We start from the raw sequence: 10,160 nt of genomic DNA on the forward strand, positions 1-10,160 counted from the left end.
TCTGCCAGTCAGTCAGTCACTTAGTTATTCTTAAAATTAATGAGATGTTGAGCGAGGGTTGGCTCCGGCCGGAGTTGTCGAGTAGATAGTTATACATTTGTTCATATATTGTGATGCATCATGTATTATAACAAAATATGTTTTTTGAATTCATAAGAGGGATACGGCAGCGGCAGATGGCCCTAGCACGACAAATGGTTGGTATGGGATTGAAAGTATCCTGATGCGGAGGTGACAGTTCATTTGTGCACCAACGAGTGCAATGAATATAAAATGTATGAAGCTTAGTCCACTTTTCAATGTTGTCAAGAAATCACGATTTCGCCTTAACAGTTACATCTTAATATCTAATATGTAACTGAAACTAGCTGACTTAATGATTTATGGAAATTATATCAGAGCAAACTTTGTGTAACTTTTGAGACAGATAAAGTCAGCTTTTGAATCACACATTACATGTCAATTAAGTGATCCTATCGTTGGAATTGATTTGTATCTTTCTGAGATAACAACACGGAAAGCCTCGCTGGGATCGTTATAGGTGATTATATTGATCATGCACGTTCCCTGGAGACAATGGCATGGAAATAAAATTAATATTCAAGGTAGTGTAACTTCGGGTTTTTCGTAGACGCAAATTGAGTTGGCATTCCATTCTCCTATCATGAACAAGTGGTGCCAGGTGTTTTACGGTGAAAGTAAACATTCTAGTAATACATCAAGATTATTAGATTAAAACATTGATATATGTATTGCTTAGATATTGAATAATTGACAGTACCTCGCTTTTTTGCCATCCACGATGGATTTTGACACATGGAGGCCTTAATTAGGAAATTAGGATACCTGCCGTTTACGATAATCCTGATCGATATTCTCTCTCTCTCTCTCTCTCTCTCTCTCTCTCTCTCTCTCTCTCTCTCTCTCTCTCTCTCTCTCTCTCCCTCCCTCCCTCCCTCCCTCCCTCCCTCCCTCCCTCTCTCTCTCTCTCTCTCTCTCTCTCTCTCTCTCTCTCTCTCTCTCTCTCTCTCTCTCTCTCTCTCTCTCTCTCTCTCTCTCTCTCTCTCTCTCTCTCTCTCTCTCTCTCTCTCTCTCTCTCTCTCTCTCTCATTCTAATTGTGTCATGAAGTTAATAAATATCGGAATAGATAAAAAAGACTTTTGTGAATAAATACTAAAATATAGATATCATACAGTGAAAAACGAAGTGATTTTAGACTGCAAAGATAATAATGTAATTAAATTACGGCTGGTCATTACTACAAATTGTATTTAAATATAAATATATTTTTCGACTGTTCGCATACTCCAAATGTTGGTGTGTTAATTATTGCCGTCAATGAAATATGCATTGTACGTACGTTGCTTTAATTTGTGTGTTGATCTTCCACAGTTTCCCACAAAGTACCGATATTGTCGTAGATACAGTTATGTAGCAATGATCATCCATTTTTTTTTACATTTCCTCTGGGTTAATTCATTTTCAAAGTGTTTTTATAATTGACTTATCAGAGGAACCATTTTTCATTCAAACCTGGAATGTCCCTTCTGGCTGTACTATAGTATATTTCGTACGTGACTAGAAACTATATTCAACTATGACGTACCACTAACAATCAAATCTTTATTGTTTCCTTGCTTCATATCTCCAGTTTCTTTCTTCACTAGTTGGCACAATGTCTTCAAAATAAGCTCAAACTTAGGATGACTCAAGACATATAATTTCGATGGAAATGTTCATAAAACCAACATTTAAATTTATTCTCGATGTGTCATCAAGGTGTAAACATTGCTGTCATAATATACATTCAATATATTCAAGTCTTTAGAGAATGTAACTTGTGGGACCTCCGCTCCACAATAGATGCTCTTGGCAACACGTTACTGTATTCTGTTTTCCCAACGTTCCCTTGGTAACAGTCTTTCAGTAATGTAATATTACCTTTTTCCTCCTAAGCGTACACATCACATAATTCAGACTATTTCAAATACTGAACATGTTAAAAAAACACCCGACGGACTGCCAAAATCAAAGTATGTGTTGTCAACACATTGACATCGTCTCTTCAGTTTTCATTGAAGTCCATATCAGATCGTACTCTGTATGTAAAGCACTTGCTGTAAAATCACTAGCGAATAAATTATTAGTTTTATATACAAGGTTTAGATCAAACATTGTACACTACATTAGAATTGACTCGGAATCTTATCTACACAATGCACTCTTCAACACCACCATCCTGGGAGTATTAACTTTGTTCTGTGGACATGTTTATCTGTAGTTTCGGAGCAATCCTCTTAGATTGATAGCCTAAAATCCAATATCTGGAGTTTCACTTTCTTATTGATATATCCCATGTGTCAGAAGAACTAAACAAAGAGCTGACCGGTGACGTCATTTTGCCTCCTTATCTGTTGTCAGGTTTTTTTGGGCAAGTAAGGCGATTCTCCAGAGTAAGCGTACGTGACTTCGAGGCTACTCTATACTGATTTTAACATAATCCCATGACTATTGCAATACATAGGCGAAAAAATAGTTCTACGCCTCACAGCAAATCAATAAGTTAGGCCTAATACAAAATATTGTCTGCTTCCGATTACATTCAATTTTAGAGTAGGTGGGGTAGGTAGATCTTATATATTTTTTATCATATATTTTTTTCAATGTGTAAGTGTTTCGTTCCAGTTGTTTTCCAGATGGTCTCTGTGTTATTTATTTTTTTCCTATCAGTACAGCCATAACCGATTGGAAGAACATTTTATATTGTCTTTTTAAGTTGATGTCAGTTTCCTCATCAACTATTTCTGGTGAGACTTAATAATTTTCGTGATTTTATTATTTTTCCTCGAATACGTAAAAAAAAGGTTTAGGTTCTGCAGTACAAAACTAGGTGGGGTCGGGTAACCGGAACCAAACCATTTTTTGTCTAGCCACTTGGTATGTTAGTGCTCATTTCTTCCTTTTTAAAAAAAATGCTACTGTAACAGTATAAAATGTTTCATCCTTATCGTTGTCACCAAGTATTTGTGCACTTTATCGCAAAGCTACATTTCAACTAAAAATAACTTGCATTACTTGATAGAATACATCGGATTTCAACCCATCAGTACTCGGGCGATCTGCCCCTATGATTGCTTTGAGCGATTACTGTTTCGTTTTCAGTATTGAACGTTTGGGGGCGTGTGTGCTTTGCTATGATCACATATCTATAGTATGTTATAGACATCACATCAAGACGGGTAAATGACGTACCCAGAACTCATCTACGACAGTTAGTATCAGTCACAATCACTATAAATAGCTGATTTTCATAAAATCCCTTTACCAAAAACCAGACAGTAACTTTATGGATTAATCGTGGTATCAGATCGTCAGCGAAAATCCTTTCATTTGAATTCCAAAATACTTAATTCAATATAATTTATGACATTTCTAATTTGTCTGTTGTGGGATAGGCAATTGCGAGGAGTAATTCCCATGAGTATATGGAAGTAGGCTCATAAAACTTGCAAAACCGATTAAAAAACACATATGTAATATGTGCTTAGATTATTTAGCATAGAAATGTCACCTCTGGAGACATATATCAGTCTGATTCCACGGTGATTACGTTGGTTTATATTGAAATATTCCAATAATACCTACCTTTATGAAATATACGGATGTTACCTCCTCCACGTGATATATAAAATATACATTACCGCCGCCTCCTATCTGAAATATCCATATATAAGTGCCCTCGTCTATATAAAATATCCATACATTATTACCCTATAAAATACCCATATCTTACCCCAATGAAATATGATTATATTAACCCACACGTTCTACTGTAACAATTTATATCTTGATTCTTAACCTGTTACACCACGCCTCAACGCATTGTACAACAAAATAAAAACTAAAAATGAAAATAATACAACAGCTATGAAAGCACAGACAAATAAAACCCACCAATAAAATGTCAGGTTACAAATGACGTATAAACTTGCTGGCCAACAGTTCTTTCAAATACGCTACCAAGGATAAAATGACATGATATATATTACCCCACTCCCACCTCCTGTATGAAATATCGTTTATATTCCCCTTCTTATATGAAATATCTATATATGACCTCCCAAACCACCTACATCAATACCCGTATGTTAACCCATCCTCCTACATGAACTATCCTTACATTAACACCGTCTCCGATATGTAATATCCATATATCAACGCCGCCTTATGAAATATCCGTATATTATCCCCTCAATATAGAATATCCGGATATCACTCTCATCTATATGAAATAGCCAAAACCCTACCACCAATATGAAATGACCATACATCAACTCCACCTCCTCTATGAAATATCCGTATATTACCCCATCCTATATGAAATAGCCACATATCACCCCCACACCTGTATAAAATATTCATATATTACTTCCACCTTCTGTATGAAATATCCTTATATTCCCCCTCCCATCCACCTATATAAGTTACTTTAGCCGAATGATCACAAATGTATATATAGACAGAACTGGCGACCCACCGATGAAGAGGAGCTCAGTCTCTTCGAAATATTTGGGTTAGAACTGTATGACTGTATGGTTCATGATATTATTTATATATAGAACCACAGCGTAATATATATATATATATATATATATATATATATATATATATATATATATATATATATATATATATATATATATATACATGACAATGGGTTAACATACGGATATTGATGTAGGTGGTTTGGGAGGTCATATATATTTCATATAAGAAGGGGTATATATATATATATATATATATATATATATATATATATATATATATATATATATATATATATATATATATATATATATATATAAGTCATGACATATTCAGTCTGGGGCTTTGGCTCTCTGTATTGTTAATCCCATAATTGTAGCTATTTACACTTTTTGAACAGACATGTTATTTTAACAATGTGATCTTAGACATTCAAATTGAATTGGGCAGACGATAACGGCAGTACAACGTAACGTTAACCGATTATAAACTTAGCAATCACTTAGTTCTGACGAAAGTTCGTTTCGTCTTGGCTACGGCACCAATTGTTTAATTATTGATGTGGGATAAATGATTCCCCAATTTATTTCATGTTTTATTTTTGAACTGTTATCAAATACAACATAATTAAGTCGAACGTTTAGACATTAAGCAAAATATCCTTCATAAATCTTTCAAGTTTGTTGTAGTCCAACGCTACCTAATTATCGGTATATACTCCATATATATACTCCATCGTCTCCAATCACGAAAACTGCACAGAAACAGCCCACGGACTTTTGACATGGTCAATGACCCTTTGCTTCTCAGTTTTCACCGCACATTCTATCAAACAATAAATCATCTTTATTTTGTGACATATCTCGGTGAAATAATAACAGATTTTGTCGTTTGTTGGCGTCACGTCAGATAGTTTATGACGTTGTTGTCAACAGCCACTCTATGTATTGGATATCGGTGATATTTTTTTAAGGGAATTTATTATAGAGAAAAAAATCCAAGGGCATCACACGTGATGCTTATACAATATTCACGAAAGTATTATCGCCAACAAGAGTAACATAATGTGTTGTAAGGTTTCCTTTTGTAAACTGAATTTTCCCGATAATTATAAATAATATAGAAACAAGAATATGCGGTGTATACCTTTAGGTGCTCAACACAATACGATGCCCGTTCTAAGATGTGAAGTTTGACAGTGTCCTTTTCTTCTGGTGACAAAACTGATATAATGGAAAAGGTAAACAGTAAGGTGTAAATGTAAAAGCAATGACGTACATACATACATACATACATACATACATGCATGCATGCATACATACATACACACATACATACATACATACATACATACATACATACATACATACATACATACATACATACATACATACATACATACATACATGCAGACAGACAGACAGACACAGACAGACAGACAGACAGACAGACAGACAGACAGACAGACAGACAGACAGACAGACAGACAGGCAGGCAGGCAGACATACAGACAGATGAAAGGTTGTGTGGAATACGATATTTACGAAATACAGCAATCATTGCAACGTTGCCGTTGGTAAAGATGACATGGAGAGCTAGAACTTTTTTTCTGAACTACTTTTGGCGATATGGATAAATGGTAATGTACAAGCAGCTGTGGTAATAACTTAGGACGGAGCGTTGGTTGATGCAGTATTTGAATAACATACATTTCACCCATTCTCTTTACGGTTGACATGGGCTCATTAAGACTGCCTGTGTATGCCATCACCAGCCCCAAAAGAACGTCGCTACTAACAAGATGCAGGGTTAACCCATTGTGTAATCCAGTAGAGAGATGTTAGCACGTACGCAAAGCAATCAAACTGACTATAATATAGAAGTGAAGACTTTATTACTGGTAAATTTACTTAGCCAAATGTTGTATAATTTCAATAAAACAACCTAAAGAATTCATTAAAGCGATTTGAGGAATGCCATGTCACTTCACACAAATTTGACCTCTTGTGAACTCTGCAAACTCCAAACATTAGTAGTCTCACTTAAGCCCATATCACCAGATGTTGAGGATGAATTTGAAAAGGTAAACAGGAAGTGGCAATTACGTTTAATTAGGTGTAGTATGTCCTTGCGACACACTTAGTTCGATGTCGACAAACCTAATTATGGACCCGTGCAATGGAATTAACAGCACGTTTTAAGGCACGAATATGTCGCGACAGCTATATATTTAGATTAAAAATAGTTATGCTCTTGAACGGAGGACATTTTCCATCACGTTTTCATTAATGTAGCTAAGGATAGAGTTGTTCCCTGTGTCCATAAAACGAAATGAATGCATTATACCTATGCTACTGTCGCATTTCCAGATGTGCAGTCAACATTCTTGAGAAGATAAACGTACCTTTTTAGCAGCTAGGTGTGTCGAAACTGGTATGACCGTATATGTTGTTCTTGACTATTAAACATTTCCTGCTGTTGTCTTCTTTCTCTCAATCTCTCAAAGTCTAAAGTGTGTTGAGGAGTAATCTAACAAAAATTATACATAGCCCAACGCAAACAGTGTTGTAACTATGTATTTAAAAAATCCGTTTATGTTGCAGATGAACAAAAGTCCTCAAAAATCGTCGTCTAATAGGTAAGGTAATTTGTCTCCGTTTGTTAGAAATCAAAATGACTCGACTTTGCTTTGAAAGATTATCATAGGTTAGAAAGGTCAGTAGTGTAGCCTTAAACTATGCGGCAGCGTTGACGGGATAATATCCTACGAGATTCAACGATCCACTGATAACAGTTTAATGCTATATCAATGTAGGTAGATGTACAATCCCAGGGTACCAGGAGTTCCAAATTCAGTAAGGCTTACAATACATAAAGGATCTGGAAAACACAGTCACGTGGGTTTGGATATTGATGGTTACCATAACTTTATTGGCAATATTGACACGCGGGCAACATAATGTGTTTTACATACATACATACATACATACATACATACATACATACATACATACATACATACATATATACATACATACATACAATATTTGATAAAGCGATAATGAAAGATGGTGAAGAGGGAAAGTGAGATGGTATAATGCTATGTATGAGTTTGAAAACTACCGTGTAGCAGTCATCAGAGAGGGAGGGAAGGGGAGAGAGAGGAGAGAGAGAGACACAGACAGACAGACAGACAGACAGACAGACAGACAGACAGAGTAACGGTAGTAAAGACAGGATGAGGAGAAAGCAGGACACAGGCAGACAAAGACAGATTTTTCAATATTACATCAAAATATTCGTTTGTGAGCTGAGCTAAAGTTCAATGAGCGGCAATAACTCTATATTGACAATCATGAAATACAAATAAAAGTTAAACCTTCGTCATTGCTGTTGTTATGCAAAGGTTACGTGTGATTGGTTCTAAAACATTTTTTCGTTTTTCGTTCGATAGCATGCGTTTAAATGGACTTGTGAACGCAGATATTTTATTTGGTCAACTAATGGAAAATGTTATGCCTCGTTGGGTCTGTAAAAGCATAGAATCGTATATGTGTAGTCAGTACTTTCATAGAGGATAAATACATGTTTAATATCTTCGATATCATTACACTGGCAGACGACGTGAGGCATTCCGCCTGTGATGAAAAATCAATAGTAGTTGCCATGGTAACGGTTGATGGGGCACGGTCAGTTCGTACTGAAGGAGTTCCTTATCGACACACTTCATTATTTAGATCTGAACGAGATATACAACAGTTTCCCTAGCAGCATTTTATACTGTGAAAACTATATAGAATATCTTTTATGTTTTGAAATTGAAGGATGGTACAGATATCGACACCTTCCGTTCTATTAATCTTTTACACCGAGTACTAGTGTGTATCATATTTCTGGAAATTTATTTTACCTTAGTAAGTGTTGTAATTAAAGATATCCGCAGTAATCTCTAATGACAAAAATAGAGTCTTAGTATAAGTAGGTTTGATCATCGATCCTGTGACCCTTTCTACTATCTGAACTATTCCATCGTTAAAGTAGTGATTCCAAAATAAAGCAGATGAAGTCAAACTAATTCTTTGCTTCAGTGTAGGCAGCTGAATATCGATGGAATGAGGAATATTGATGATTAATTATGAACATCTTTCAGCTGTTTTATATTGAATACAGTTCAATTGACATCAGAATGTATGTGTAACCTAGTGACATACAACCAAATACAATGATTTATCCTTTTCTGGTCATTTCTTTTAAGAGAGAAGTACAAATTCAACTTGGCATATCTATATTTCATTATATTAACAATGACTGCTATGTGGTTGTCTAAGAGGTAATGGTTATTGTGCCCATATATGGTCTACATCCGGGTGGTAATGTTGATAGTGGTGCAGCCGATAGTGTACCAGTATAATGGTTTTCGAGATTATTTATTTAATGCTTGTACGACTTTCAATATATACAACAATGACCATACTACAACAGAGTGAAGAAAAATATAATCTGATCAATATAACAGTATTATACGCAGTTGTGGTGGTGGTGGTGGTGGTGGTGGTGGTGGTGGTGGTGATGGTGATGGTGCTGGTGCTGGTGCTGGCGGTAGTGCTGGCGGTGGTGGGGGTGATAGTGGTGGAGGTGTGGTGGCAGTGGTGGCGACGATGGTGGTGGCGGTGGTGGTGGCAATAGGAATAGCAGAAATCGATACTGTATAATGATAGAAGGCTTGTTATATGTATTAGTGGCTTTAGTGTTGTTGATTGTCCATTGGAGGTGGTTGTGCTGGTTGCAGTCGAAATAATGTTGACTGCAGAATGATAGCAGGCTTCCTGATGTTGGTGTTGATAGCAGTGATGGTGCTTGTTCATATCAAGGAAATAGATGTGTGGTGACGATGTTTGTGTCACTGATGTTCAAATCTCAAACTGTTTTGACAACTGCAATTTTGCACATCACTCTAACACCCAGTCGCAAATGTAAAAAGGCTAAGTATGCGATATGCGCAACCGTGAAATGGAAATATACCTATCGGAAACAAATGAAATTAATGAAAAGTGAAATTGATGACATTACCGGCATACATTCAATTCCACTGAGATTGATATATATGCCACTTCACTACTGTAATAACCTGACTGAGTCCATGTCTTTCAAATTGCATGCGACACTTCTAGGCAAACAGGTTTAATAAATTGGAAAGTATACATTAGTGTTAATAACGCACTAAGATTGAATAGTGCCATCGGGTATTTTATTTTTAATCTGATCTCACTCGATCAAGTCTTAAGCTAGCGTTTCTACGCGGTTTGGAAAATGATTCAAATTTGTATGACAGATATCATTGAAATTCACGCACTACTGCGAATTCAATATATAATCCATGCATGTTCAACATTATGTATTGACATAGGTGTTGCAATCTTTATTTTAAAACATGCATTATTAATGGTATATTGTGTTATGTTGGGTCGGGTTGATGAATTTGGAAATATAAAATACAGGGTAAGTATCGTGGTCCTCAAAAATACTGTGTCAAATTAATCCATTTGGAACAGAACATACAGGGAATGTAGATAATTATCATGAACTATTTATGAGTTGATGAAGGAGTCAGATA

Source organism: Glandiceps talaboti, chromosome 13 (genome assembly GCF_964340395.1).
Source record: "Glandiceps talaboti chromosome 13, keGlaTala1.1, whole genome shotgun sequence".
In the NCBI taxonomy this organism is placed as follows: Eukaryota; Metazoa; Hemichordata; class Enteropneusta; family Spengelidae; genus Glandiceps; species Glandiceps talaboti.